Source organism: Haemorhous mexicanus, chromosome 1 (assembly GCF_027477595.1).
Source record: "Haemorhous mexicanus isolate bHaeMex1 chromosome 1, bHaeMex1.pri, whole genome shotgun sequence".
In the NCBI taxonomy this organism is placed as follows: Eukaryota; Metazoa; Chordata; class Aves; order Passeriformes; family Fringillidae; genus Haemorhous; species Haemorhous mexicanus.
In genome coordinates this window covers 66367806-66382459 of record NC_082341.1, presented here as the reverse complement: position 1 = coordinate 66382459, position 14654 = coordinate 66367806, and the positions used below count along the sequence as shown (strand labels likewise).

General features: G+C 43.3%; 1 protein-coding gene across 17 annotated transcripts in view; it reads left to right on the top strand.

Annotated features, from left to right (window-relative positions):
- Positions 1-410: 410 nt before the first annotated feature.
- Positions 411-14654, top strand: part of ATXN1 (ataxin 1) — a 223486-nt gene continuing 209242 nt past the window's right edge. For 9 of the 17 annotated variants that reach the window (XM_059852028.1, XM_059852044.1, XM_059852051.1 and 6 more), the window contains exons 1-2: positions 763-1059; positions 7447-7566. The gene's annotated coding sequence lies outside the window, so the exon portion shown is untranslated. Of the gene's footprint in view, positions 547-762; positions 1060-1501; positions 1595-2005; positions 2150-4019; positions 7567-14654 lie in introns of those variants that run through there. The other 8 variants (XM_059851982.1, XM_059852036.1, XM_059851962.1 and 5 more) reach the window with 4 other exon arrangements.

Here is a 14654-nt window from a genome sequence, read left to right as displayed (position 1 = left end):
AAGCAACTCAAGCGTATGCCAAGGATCCGGGTAAATAAAACTAATTCAGAAAAAGGGAGTGGGATGCAGGCTCTTGCTCTAAATCACTTCACAGTTCGCCACAGCAAAATGCAATATGGCATCTTAAATAAAATCACCCTCTTCTGACTCTCGCAGAGGCTGCTTCAGAGCATTCCCTGGTTTCCAGCACAGTTTTATTTCCTCCCTTAGAGAGACGGACCAGCCTTGACTGAGCAACCGATTTTCATGCATCCTTTAAACCAGCATTCCCTGCCTTTTCTGAAGGACAGCACACGTCGCTAGCTGTCTGTTTCTTCCCCCTTAAACAATATAGGTTCGGGGTTGGGTTGCTGTTTTTTTTTTTTTTTTTTTTTTTCTTTTTCCCCTCCCCATCTCATTTCTTTCCGCCTGCAAAGTGATTTGAGAGCCCCGCGACGCAGCCTGCTAGAGGAGCGGGGACTTCTCTGGAACACTGGCGTGCGCAGGGATTAATCCCACCGTAGAGAGCCAGCCTGGCCTTTGAAGTGTTACAAGGGGAGGGAGGAGGTAAGTGTCGAGGCGAGCCCCCAGCCCCCCTGTGCTCGCCCACGGGCAGCGTGTGGCGGCCCGCAAAGGGTTAAAGGCCGCCTTGGCCCGGCGGTGCCGTGCGTATGCAATAATCTGTGTGGCTCTCTTGGCCGACTGCCAGAGTGTTGCCTTGCCTCCTCCTCCTCCCTTCTCTCCCCCCCCTTTCCCTCCCCCCCCCCCCCCCGCCCCCCCCGCCTTTTGCATGAAGTAGGATCCTTGAGCTGTTGCAGAGGCAGCCAACTGCTCCATATTTGGCTTCTATTACCCATTTACATGCTGGAGAGCGGAGAGGGAGCGAGCGCTGTACCGCAGACATCATTTCTACTACAGTGGTGGAGACATCCCGGACCTGTGTCACTGCAGGGGGAAGGAAAAAAGCCAAACAAACAAAAAGCAGACCCAAGCCCCGTGATCAGCTAGGAAGACATTTGTGTGCGAGTCTCTCTCTGACCCCCCCACCCCCGCCAACCCCACCTCCACTGACACTTTACAGTAAGTGGCTTTTTTTTCCTCCTCTGCTTTCTGCCTCCCCCCCACCCGCCCGCGGCTTCTTCCCTTGTTTAGACTGCAAACCGCCGGCGATTTCCAGCTGGAAAAACACGGGGCTGAGGGGGCAGGGGAGCGCGCTGCCCACCCCGCCACGGGGCTGCAGCCCGCCTCGCTGCGGCCGCCCCCGGCCCGGCCCGGCCCGCAGGCGCTGCCGCCGCGGGCCCGGCCCTGAGGGGAGAGGGAGGCAGGGAGGGAGAGGGAGAGGGGGGCGGCCGCGAAATGGCCGAGGACGCCGCGCAGGGAACAGAGTGGGGATGCGGGACACGGGAGGAAGCGGGGGGCCGGGGCGGCCCCGCCGCGAGAGCCGCTCGTACAGCCCTGCCCCCCCCGCCCCGCTCCTTCCTCCTTCTTCCCCCCCCCCCCCCCCCCCCCCCCTCCCGCTTCCCCCCGGCCCGGGCGGGGTGTGGGTGGCCGCGGGGACGGTGGACATTTTGCGAGTCGCGGCTGCCCCCGGTGCGGCGGCGGCGGCGGCCTCGGGGTGTGTGAGACTGCGCGTGTGCTCGTGTGTGCGGGGGGGGGGCGGTGTGCGGTGCCGGTGTGTGCGGGGTGTGTGTGCGAGAGTGGGGGCTCCGGTGTATATCTGTGTATGTGTGTGTCTGCGTCCGTGTGTGCGGTGCCGGTGCGTGTGTGCGGCGGGTGCGGTGCCGGCTCTGTGTGTGGGTTGCCGTGCCGTGCCGTGTGTGTGTGTGTGCGTGCGTGTGCGCGGGCGGGGGGTGCGGTGCCGGTGCGGTGCCGTGTGTGTGTATGTGTGCGTGCGCGGCCGGCGCGGCGCGGTGCGGGGGGGCCGTGCGGGGCTCGTACGCCGGGCGGGCGGACCCGGCGGGGCGCAGCGCGGGGCCGGTCGCCGGCAGGGCCGGTCGCCGCCACCGCACGGCGTATGTAGTACGGGGCTGGGCGGCTGCCGGAGGGTGAATGAAGCGAGGAGGAGGCGGCGGCGGCGGCGGCGGGGGAGGCGGTGCTGGCGCTGGGATGTGCCCGGCAGCAGCCCCGCTTCGCTTCACTCAGGGCCCAGGCCGGCTGCAGACGCCACCCGGTACTGCCGGGAGGGACGGGGCGGGAGGGATGGGAGAAGGGGGGTGGCAGGGCGCCGCCGCCCCGCTGCCCGCCCGCGGCTGTGGGGTCCGGCCGGCGGCTTCCCGAGGGGAAGCGGGGCAGGGGTTCCCCGCCGCCGCCCCGGGGCTCCGCTCGCCTCTAGTGGCGGCCGCTGCCCTCCTGCCGCTCGGCGATCCCCCGCTGCCTCTGGGTTTGCTTGGGTCGGGTGGGGGGTGGTTGGGTTGCGGGGGTTTGGGGTTGGTTGTTGGTGGTTTGGTTTTTGGTTATTTGTTGGGTTTTTTTGGTCTTTTTTTTTTTTTTTTTTTTTTTTTAACCCTAAGGCATCGTAATTTACCGGCAGAAAAACAAATAAATGACCCCGTGTACGGTTGTGGGTGCTGAATCCGTCAATGTGATTCCTGAGAATATATTAAAGTCTAAATTAAAGCGTGCTGGAAAAGCGTTAGCTCCTACTGTAATAGTAATAGCGATAATAATAAAATGACAGAATTGGGAGCGATTTACATGTTATTGAAGAGGAGGAATTACTGAAGAGTAATAATAGAAAAGAAAACAAGTCGGAAGCCCGTTATATAATGCACTGTGTAGACAACGAGAACGACAGGCTATTTTTATTTTGTTTACCGTATGCTGTGTAATAGGGACTCCTCCAAGCAGCATCTCTCCCCTATGAGCCCGAACTCCAGATACAATTGGGGAAAAATTTTAGGCATTTCTTTTACAAGAAGAAATCTAGGTTTGTAAAACCTTCCTCTTTACAAATGATTTCTGTGTACAGAACGGGAAGGGTGTGCAAGTAAATGACCTTTGCCGAATACCTTTTCCCTTTCATATGGTAAAGAAATTAATATTTTGTAAAGCAGCTTATAATTTAACCTTTAACGCTCATGGTTATGTATTTTATGCAGTAATGGTTACTTCACGCGTCAGATACGGTCGGGCATAGTGAGTTACTCTGCTGACACACTGATAAGTCAAGGACTTTTAATTTCAGTTTCGAATGAAACCGTCCCCTGAAGGAAAATCCCGGCTTCATGTTAATCTATTTCTGTTCGACTGATAGAGACGGTGCAGTTTTATCATATGGAGCAAGGGTTATGAATGGGGGAGAGGGAAATTGAGAATGGCCAGGGAAAATATTGCGCCGTAGTTATTTTTGTGATGCTGCAGGATTATAGTAGTAATTGTACGTTATTACTGCACCTAATTTGTTCGTAAAACTGGCCCGGTATTTTACGGGTAGCAGCTATTTTGAAAGGGTGGCTGTAATCTCCTCACTTTTTACATAAAGCAGAGTTCGATAGGTTTTCCTCCCTGCTCGGCTGTCTGTCTGTCTGTCTCTCTCATCATGTAGCGACATGTCAGCGGTGCAGCCTTTCAGCGCGCTTACTCCAGCCCTGATCAGTCATGTAATTAGATCAGGCTGCCATGGTAACAGACGGGATTCACCGTATTCACCGGCCAGCCAGGTGCGTGTGTGGCTGGCGGGCGACCCAGCGGGCTACCGCCAGCCCTGCGGGTGCCGCGTTGGTGGCGTACGGCCGGCGCGGCCACCGCCTCGGGCATTCCGAAAATTGAAAGATGCCGGTGGTGGGCTCCTAACGGCCGAACTTCTAGGGAAGGGTGTTCTTTGCCCACTGGAGTGTTAGGCAGATGGGACCGTACGTGGCACGCTTAGCAGGTCAGCCAAATCGTCAGTTCCACTTGCGTGTATTATTAGCAAATTAATGAAGGTGTGGTACTTTGTAAAAATGCTTTTGGCTTATACAAGCTTGCATGAAAGTTTCTTCAGAGTTTTCTTTTTTTTTTTTCCTTCTCTTCCCCCCCCCCCCCCCCCGTCTGTCTCATTTAACAGTTTAGTGGCTGTAGCAGTGTTTGCTAATAGTTCCCATTCCAACATTCTCATCATAGGCCCTAGGCTTGTTATTCTCCACTCCCGTACTGTCCTTTACACCCTGTGGCTGGTAAGATGAAAATTGGTGATGCTTGATGTCAGTATTGTCACTCTGTGACTATACTCATAGTTCTTAGCAAGGTCTAGGCCCTTTTGTGTCTTAGGTGAAAGCTGACTGCAGTTTCTCATGTATAAAAACAATTTTTGCCTCAGCAAACACTTTGTTTCTAGTATGGGTGTATATTTTGCATTTGTGCTCATCAAAATATTATAGCCATAGAGCAGGAGACTTTCTGACACAGTTTATAACAGTGTCAAAGGATATGTAATATAATTAGCTTTGAACTGCACGTTGCTCTTAAAAACATGTTTCACCAAGCAACGTATATTTGTCTTCATTCTCATTGTTTGAACATGACTCTTTTAAGCCATTTTTCCATAAATGTAGGTATAATTTTTTAAAAGCACTAAATTTGGCACTGTGTTCTAATGTCATAAATCTGGAGTAACTCCAGGGGATGGGATTGTGAGCCACTTACATGGGTGTATATCTCAAATAACTCCATTTATTGGATTTAATCCAGGCATGTAGTAGAGTAACTGAACTCAGAAAGTGATCTGCTGCATATCACTGTTATTTTCTCTATATTGCTTTTCATGACAAAAAGCACTGTGGGCTTAAATAGGATTTTTGCCTGATTAAGGAGCTGCATTAAGTGTCTATAGAAGTGGGTAACACCCCTACTCCAGTCACTAATCTTGGGTGCACTGACACTAATATTGAACTTGGCCCGGAGGATTTTGTATCTCAGTGATGAGAAATCATCAGCACCCACAGCTCCTGAGTGTTTGTAGTACCAGGCTGGAACATAAAGCAATCCAGAAATATCTCAGTAAAATAGATATTTTAATCGCTCTGATGTTAAAGCACTGGAGCTGGAGGAGGAGGCAATGAGAAATGCCTGTTGGTGGTTCAGCTGTTGTGTTGAGTGGCGGTCTTGGGTTTGGTGTGATGAGTTTGCAGATCTCAGCCTGACTGCCAAGCAAGAGTGTTTCTTCTTGGAGGGGTGAGGAGACAGGGTATTTGCAGGCAATTTCCTGCACCGAAGTACAACTTCTTAATACCTCAAATAACTTGCCCTTCTGGCTAGGAGGGAATATCCTCTGCTTGGTGCGGCCGCAGCCATTCTGAAGAGGTGTCTTGAAATAGAAGAGCTTGTTAGGAGGACTGGCTGGAGAGAGTAGAATAGTCATGAGCAGGACAACTCCTGTAGTGTGAGCCTTTGCGTGCTGCATGCTGCTTATACATATTTTATTGTAAAACAAATTACCTGTGTGACTAAGAGTGTTAGAAAGTAATTATTTTCAAAAAGGCAATATATACATAGTTAAAACAACTTTTCTGAAAAATAAACAGTGCAGCTTTGCTTTTCTAGACTGAATCTATTTCAGAAGGTTGAAAAAACTAGTTTTGTTTTAAAAGACATTTACAAGAGACATGGAATTTCACTTAACAAAATTTTATGTAATAGATCCAGTGGCCTAGTTTCCCATTAATTAAGAAAATAGACACTTGAATTCAGTCACCTGAAAAGCAACTAAAGATTTAAACATTAGAACTTTAAAGTAATTGTCTTAGTAATTTGTCTAGTAAAACAAAATCAAGGCCTAATTTTTCCCCTCGCTGAGGTTTAGCAGCACAACTTAGAAGCTGACAGGATTATCATTGTCATTGTTCATATGCACACTGCTTTTGTTGTGGTGTACTAATTGAGAGGGAAGTGCAATAAAAAAAGTGTGGCAGGCTGTAAAGGAAGTGCTTGTCAGGATTGCCTAGATGGTCTGAAGCACTGGTTGGCTGCAAACCTACTCCAGCGTGCGAGGCAGCTGCCGCTGGTGATGCTTGAGAGAAGTCAGGCTGTGTGACAGCCTCAGCTATAACCACACAGGTTGTGAGTGATTTGGTTGTTCTGAAGAACTGTGCAGGTATGGTGTATACAATTCAGAGAGTGCAGATAACAGATTTAGTTGTAGGTCTCTTCTGAGACTGCTGTAACCAACTCTGCGTTAACAGATAAAGATATAATTAGAACAAGAAAGAGAAGTATGACAGGCTTGGCACAGGTAAATATTTCATTGCAAAGAACTGACTTGCTATATTCCAGTGACTTCAATAGCCTAAGCTTTGCAAAGTGAAAATCCTGTCCTCATCCTTTCATTTTACTTTTAAGCAAGACTCTAAATGTGATAAATAAATAAATAGGTATTCGGTCAAAGGCACTGTATTTTGAAGTCTTATTCAGTGATTTACATTCTTTATATGAGAAAGTTGAAGATTTTTACATGGCTTTGGCTGAGGAGATGCATGACTAACATTTTAAAATGTAAGAAACTTTGCAGATTCCTGATTTTTGCAAAAAGACAAAAACTAGATCCATGACTGTAAATCCTTTTTGATCTCAGTGCATGTGATGAGAATGTAATGCTTCATGGTATTTTTTTTCTCTCAAAGCTGTTATCTGAAGTGGTTGTACAACACATGCAAATCTGTATGTGTGCATTGGTCCCAGTCTGCAAAGTTACTTTAGTAGATGTCCCAGTGAGGGTTTTGCTGAATGAGGATTGATTAAAGAACCTATCTAGAGTTAAGTATGCGTGTAAATCCTTCCCTAAATAGGAACAAGTAAGTATGCTCATAAAGTGAAACAACAGAAATGATTCTCAGTGAGGGAGAAATGGTCCCACTAAATCCTTTTATTGTACCAAAAGTGATAAAAATATTTGGTGAGATTCCAAGTGAAAACCCCAAACGTATTTTAGTAGGTGATGTCAGCAGAAGTTCAGTGCTGGCTCTTCATGATTTTGCTGAGCAAAATCCCAGAAAAAATTAAAAACCCACATTGTTAAAGTTTTTCTTTGTTTATATTTTTTGGGAATTTACAGTAATAGGTATCAACTGTAGCATGCCACCTTTAATGACAAAATAGTGTACAAGGTAAAGTAATATTCCAATAGGTGATTATTTTAACCTAGTAGTAGTAATTGCAGCACTATGTTTTCAGGATGCTACTGCTTCTCAAATAAAATATATTCTGTTGGCGGTGAAGACAGTCATCTGCACTTGCTTATGATTCTTCACCTCATTAAGATCACATTTAGGAAAAGAGCACTCTGAATAAATGGGCTCTGCTCTCTACTGTATGAGCTCTGTTTGCAGAATTAAATCTATGGTTTATTTGTGCTTGAGTAATAGTAAAAGCAGCCTCTCTCAGTCTTCATTGGGATATCTTAGTGTGTTGTAAATGACTGTAAATGTTGACTCTTAACTGTGTTTTTGTTTCTCTTTATTTTGGTTTCCATCTCCTCAACTCCTGGATCAACAGTCACATTGCAGGCCAAGCCAGATGGGCAAGCAATACAAGCTGTGAATTTATTCTTGACCCCGTAGGACAGTGACCACCATCATTTTTTTCTTCACCCTACAGTTATGCACTGCCAATAAGGTGAGAATGCAATGCTTTTTATTTCCTTCAGCAAATGTAGGCTGTCTGCTCTGGGCTTTAGGCAAAGTGCACACCTTCCCGGTGTCTGTGCAATTACCTGCCTGTGATAGGTTTGTACTTCCCTTGCCTGGCAGTAGGGGTCCTTGAGAAACTCTGCTCAGAAAAATTCCTTTAACTCTGGTGACTCAGTTCTGTGACTTAGAGAACAGGTGGGTTCCAGATGGGTGGTTTTATGCTCACCTTAGGTCAGAGTATATTCAGTTATTGGAAGATGTTAGTATGAATGGAAAAGTTGGCAGACTTTGATTCTTGTTATAAAATGCCATGTGTAAAATTGAATAAATCCTTCCTTCACTTTTATGATCATTTTCAGGATTCCTGTTGCTTGTTGCCTGCTTGGCTTTTTTCACTGTCTTGAGTTTCTTCTGTGCATTAAACTTTGTCCGGCATTAGAATAGTTCTCAGGATAATTAGTCACTATTGATGTATCTGTGTGTCTTTTGCTCTATTTTGAGGAATGCTCTTAGTTCTTCTGATTTTCTTCCCTGAAATGCTGTTGCCAGACAAGATGTAAAAGTGCACATGTATCAGTCTGCTGCTGTCCCTTTCCCCTCTCTCTCCTTCCCATATGGTTGTGGAAAATAACTTGAAAAGACCAAGTCCCAAGACTCAACAATCATACTGCCAATAAAAAGAACATAAATTTTTATTTTATTTCTTTAATCTGATTGTCATTAAGCCAGCCTGGTTTTTTGGACCTATTTTATGATTTTTAAGGGCCTGGGATTGGCAATGCTGCTAATGCTTTAAGAAAAAAAAGATAAAGGGTCACAATAAAATTGCCTGTGTCTTAAATAAAAGAAAATTAAATATAGTGATTGCTTGCAGAAAACCAAAGGGTTTCTTTTTTAAATTTACAATCTGAAATTCTTAAGAATGCTATTAATTGCAATAGCATTCTTATTTATGCAGGGCTGATCTGAAAGTCTCTGTTGCAGAATAACTTCTTAATGTATACAGCATGTCATAGAAATGTATGCAGTGCATCATTTACATTTTATTGTGGCTGTGGGGAAGGGTGCTGTGTTTTAGAGGGAAGTTGCCTAGGCAAGTAGCTACGTGCAAGGACAGGCCTGTTACAATTTCCAAAGGAGCTTGAATGGTGGAGGTGAGTGGTAACTACTGTAACTTCAGAGCAATAAGAGTTTCTCCAGAGTAGAAAACCACACGAAGTGCCCATGTGCTGGCACACTTTGTCCTTCCATTTTGGAAGAGGACTGGATTGGTAGCAGCTATTGACTTGGGACATCAAATAGAAGAAAGTTTTTTGTTTTGATGTTATCAGTTACACAAAGCATTTAATTTTTTTTTTTTTTAAGATTAACTTGGGTTGTAGAAAAATGTGTTTTATTTGAAGAAATGATTACTGCTGGAAAAACTTATATCTCTTAATTAGAAGAAGTAGTTGTTTATAGGGCATTAGTCAAGTCCTATGAATAATCAGATTCTGTTACCCACAATGTATTGCTAAGTCACCTTGGATATTTTAGCATCTAGTATTTTCTGCAATTACATGAGAGACAATATATTCAATGTTAAACAAATATTTTAGATTAAAAATGTAACCTAGTTAAGTCTCATGCAGAGGCATGATAGGAGTATAGTGCTAAAATGCTGGTTTTCCTATACCAGCTGAGCTTGAAGTTTAGTATTGTATTTGTGGACCTTAGATGAGGTTAGATTTGGTTTAACTTCTTATTGTTGGACATTTCAGTTACTGAGTTGGGGGTACCTCTGGTGACCTCACTAATTCTCATTTTTTCTGTGGAACAATCAAAATCAGGCCCACTGTATAACTAAATAAGTGAAATAAAAGTTATTGGGATAGGCACTGCCTGCTTACAAACTTCTCTGTGCTACTGGAGGAAACCAGCAGGAGCTCACAGCAGTAACATGTGGAAGAAACATGACCTGGCACTGTGCAGGGAGCAGCCACAGATAGAGCATTTCATACTCACACTCATCATCTTTCTGGCTTTTGCATTTGTTTTGGGGTGAAGGTGGCAACTGCCCTGCTCCATTTTAGGCAGACCTGGGTTATGACCTTGGAGTCTGTCAGAGGGATGGAACATGGGACACGTTTAAAGTCATCCAAAATGCATCTCAGAAGCCATATTTGAGGCTTAATGTCCCTGCATGTGCATTCATGGCTTTACTCACGTGAGGAATTGTGTAGCTTCAGTGGTTACCCACATCTTTGTTGTGTGTCAGCTGTCCAGGTGTGCTTACCCTTCTAATTCAAGCAGCATTTTCTGCAGAGCCATCTAAGCATCTTGCCTGGATAAGGACAATTGGTATTAGTAAAAGTAAAGCAAGAATAAATAAATAGATACAGCTTTCCTTTCGTTATTTTTAGTTAGTTTTAGCCTGCTCTCCAAAACATTGAGTTATTGTTATTTGTTCAGAGCTTGCACTGCCTCCTTCCACGTAGGCAAATGACTCAATGCTTTCTTTTATACAGTTGTCTTGAGAGGATTTTGCATGAGATACCGGACATTTTAACAATTAAAGAGTTCTTTTTAATCTTTTCTGTTGTCGAGTCACTTGATATTTATTAATCATAGTACTGGGATGAATTTACAGCTGCAGCCCATTTGTAAGAATTTTTTTTTGGCTGAATTTTCAGTAAGTATGTCGGTATGCTACCTAATATAGCTTATTTTTTACGTAAGACATAATTTCTGTTTTATGCAGACTTCTGGCTACCTCTCTCTGTAAACAGGCAAGTCTGCCCTTTTAAAATACTTAATAGTGAACATAAAAAGAACTAATCTGTGTCTATATTACTGTGTGCAGTGCTAGCTTTTTGGTTTGCATATCAGGGTCCTTTTATCATAGCTGGTTTTATTTCTTCCCTTATGCTCTTTTATGAAGGTCTACAATATCTGTAGGGCTAAAAGAAGGTAGGCAGTGGAGATTTCTAATGCTTTAACAGCACAAGTGAAATGGAGCTGTGAACTAGGTATAACTGGGTAGTAATTAGGAATAATTTAAATTTTTAAAATTGTTTATGTGTGAGCAACTAAAAAGTAAATTAAATGAAGTGATGTGAATGCTGACAGATGTCTTGAAAATGAGGTTTTTTGGTCCCCTCACCTCAGCCATAGCCTTTCATGGTTTTCCTCTGTTGTTCCTACTGCAGGTACTGAAGGCCTGCTTTCTGACTGATAGAAAGTTTCATAACATGGTCTGAAGTGTAGATGGCATGGAGTGTAATGGTATGCCTACATAAAAACACAAGGCTGACATTTATAATGTGGTATAAGGCACTGTCTGAGGTTTGATTCACCTTCCAACTTGGTGTTTTTAAAAGGTGTATTTGCAAATGGAATGGTATTTGCTGTCCCACGCTCTGCAACTTGTTAGCATTCCTTTAAAAGTGTGGGCTTTTGGATGTTAGTATGAGTAGATGGAGAACCTCCATGTGCTGGGGGTGAGAAGTGGTGAGGTATCTGGACGTGATGTGCAGTTGTGTGCAAGCCTGAGCATCTGTGTGCACCCTCCTGCTGCCCTCTCCCTTGGCTGTGTGTGTTGGGCAGGGGTGTGCTGGTGGGGTTTGCCTTGCCTTGAAACCAGGGCTGTGCTTTTGCAAGAAAGTTAGCCCTCGTTACTAGGGATATAATTTTGGTCTGAAATTAGCCCAGGTGGCAGCATCTGGATTTAAATGTGTTGGCTGAGGGGTTTCTCATGTTGGGACACTGTGATAGAGGCAAACCCTATATTTGATAATTGCCTCTTTATTTTCTCATCAGTTACTTTTTTTGGAACTACATGTAAACCTGGCTTCAGGATTTATTGAGTCGCTCCTTGTACTATAAAAAGTACAAATGCCAAAGTGTTCCTCACTTGTATTGGAGTGTGGTTGTGACCATTACCACATTTTGCTTGTCAGGTACCCACATGTGAAGGCCTTTGTAGTTTTCTACAGCTAACATTTCTATGAGGCCAGCTACTTGAAAGAAAGTCAGCTTTATTGGAGAAGGATAATTACAAAAGCAGGCTTAATCCTCCTTTACTGTGCTCAGAAATTTTGTGCTACTGAATATTTTCTCATTGGTGTGATTCCTTTTCAGTGGCATGTGTAGCAGCTGACTAGAAAGTGATATTTTCAAACGTATATAACAATAAATGCATTTCTCCTCTTCCATAGCCCCTGAACACATTTTCTGCTTGGTACTGTGCTGTATTCATAGCTTTCCCAAGGTAGTCTGACAGCCGGTAGATCCAGAATGGTTTGAAAATTTAATATATTCAAGGGAAAAAAAATCCTAATAGGTTATTAGGTAGAAGAAGTTGTAACTTTATTCTCCTCTGTACCACTAGCAGTTAAAAACCCATCACACTAATCATATGTACTGAATTTTTATTTACAGATTAGGAGGCTCTACTTTGACATATGACTAGCAGGGAAGCCCCTCCCTTTAACAGTTGTATGTCATCTGCTTCAGAGAACTAATTACTTGGCAATTCCCATTTGATAATTCCCTCTTTATTTTCTGATGAGTTACTTAACAGTGATGAGCTTGTTGAGCAGAATGCCGTGCTTAATCTGTGCTTCAGAAACTACAGTGTGGGCCTGGGGATATCATTGTTTCTGAAATGCTGTTTAGCCTTGCCATAGGAGCATTGAAACCACACTAAGATATGTGAACAGTTCACAGTTAACAATAAGTTGAATGTGTGTGATGCACAGCATCTGCCAGAAAATGAAGGAAGGGTTTACATTGCTGTTGCACTGCAAGCAGAATGTTTAAATACAGAATTTCTCAAAAAAACCCTAAACCCCAAACCTAATGTAATTTAGATGCTCAGAAGCAGAAGCTTGTGTCAGAGATATATCTTCTATGTATCATTGATCTTCTCCACTGAAATAATCAATTTAATGGAATTTTTTTAAAAAAAACCCTATTTATTGTAATACCTATCTGACAGTTTAGCTCACTCCTGGTGGTTATTGTGTTCCTTTAATGTGAGATACTTTAGTTAGTTTTCTACTGTGTTTTCTCTGCTGTTACCTGTCTTATTAATTCTTCTCCACTTCCTTTCCACATTCTTTTACTCCAGTGGCCACAGCAACCCTTGTTCCTGGCTGGGGAGTGCATTAGAAGTCTCACTGCTAATTACAGCATCACAGTGTTTCTAGAGGGTACCTAAGTTCAGTGGTGCTTAGCTACAGCACCAGGCGAGGGGATTTATGGGGTGAAATGACATCAGTCTGCCCATGACAGTCATGGTAAGGTCAAAGTGAGTCTCTCTTGCAGATCAGGAGTCAGATGGGTCCTGTTCAGTCCCAGTGTCTCTGAAATTCAACCATGCTATTGAATTTGAATATTTTTTTTTTACTTTTTTCAGTGGAGAAAGGTTTGTGGATCATCTACAGTCACTTTGACTAGATGGTGGTATTATTCTACTGATACTGATACCTGAAGATTTCCAGTGAGGCTGAGCTAGTGCAATGGGCTGAGAACTGGGCTATTTTTCCTTTACTAAATAAAAATACACTATTTTTTGGATTAGCTCATGTGACATTGCATCATCAAGCTTGCTCATTTATTAGATATTCACAAAGATATCTCTTGCCCAGTACTGGAAGCTGTGTAACAGGATTGTTTTATCAATGAGAAAAGACTCACTTGCACATAGTTACATGTGTTTTTGTAAAATTAATCAGAGGAACAGTAGTTTTATGAAACGTATAATTCTGAACAGATTAATCTACTTTAATTGTGTTCATGAAGTACACCAGCTATAAAATCTTTTGAAAGGAATATTAATCAAGTTGATCAAAGATGGCTTGAAGTACGGAATTCAAATATTAACACAATTACAGCAAATATACAGACAGATAGAAAGTAGCTTGGGAGATTTTAAAAAAAAAAAATAATACAAAAATAAGTCCCCCTTTTTTTTTTTTTGATTTTTTAAAAGACTATATCATGTTTTAGAAGCAAAGATACAGGAAAAAAAACAATTTGGGATTTTATAAAATGCAGTGAATAAGCATTTTAAATAGCATAATAACACAAGGAATCAAAACCTCACAGAAGGTCATTGAACCATTTTTCAATTTTTTAAAACCTATTTTTCATTCAATTTAATATTTTAATGACTCAAGGTGTCTCAGGTAGTGCTATATAGGCATTGCTGAAAATAGAAATCCTCTGTAACAATCAGAAAAGAAATATGACTTTCTTAGGATGCCTCACCTGTGATATGAAAGGTTTGCTTGCACTGACAGGACTTGTCCCTTGACAAATTCTTCTACAAACCATTACTGCTTTTGTGGATGGACCTGCATCCTGAGCTGTGGTATCATAGTTATTTTCCAGAGGCAGCCAAAGAGTTATTAGATGTTGATTTAGACAGATTTTCATCTGTCTGCTTCAGAGGTGCCTAAGACTGAACTTTACAGTGTTTGGCCCCAGACACATGGATACATGCCAACACTATTTCTATCAATAGTTATGCCAGTAAAACATTAACATATGAATATTGTGACCATGATCTTCAGTCAACACAATATTTAAGTTACATGCTAATGCATTAAAATTTGGCCTCAGGTTGAAAACAAAGAAAACCTAACTCACTAACATACAATGGAGCTTTCCCCGCTGACCACTTCTGTTCTCTCCCTGGCACCAAATAAAATGGTACATCCCCTCTACTTTATTACAAGGAGATCCTGATACATCCTAGATACTGTGTTTCTTTCCTCTGGATTCTTTTTTCCTTTTTCCCACTGCCTGCCCTGTTAACATCACTCTTCTGTAAGTAACACCTGCTGATGGACTAGCCGAGGATGACCTGGTTGGTCTGGTCATACGATTTGTGTTTGCATGTCCTTGTTTGCAGAACTGAGAAGCTGCTGCACCTCTGTGTTTAGGACTTGTTTGCTTCCTCTTTGAATCAGGGTTGAGTTTCACATTTCCTTCTTGCCACTCTTGCTAAGCTTTCTTGGATCTCTGCTGTGATCTGGCCTGATATTTTTGTTGTTAGTGACATTCTTGGAAATCACATGTGACTTCCTT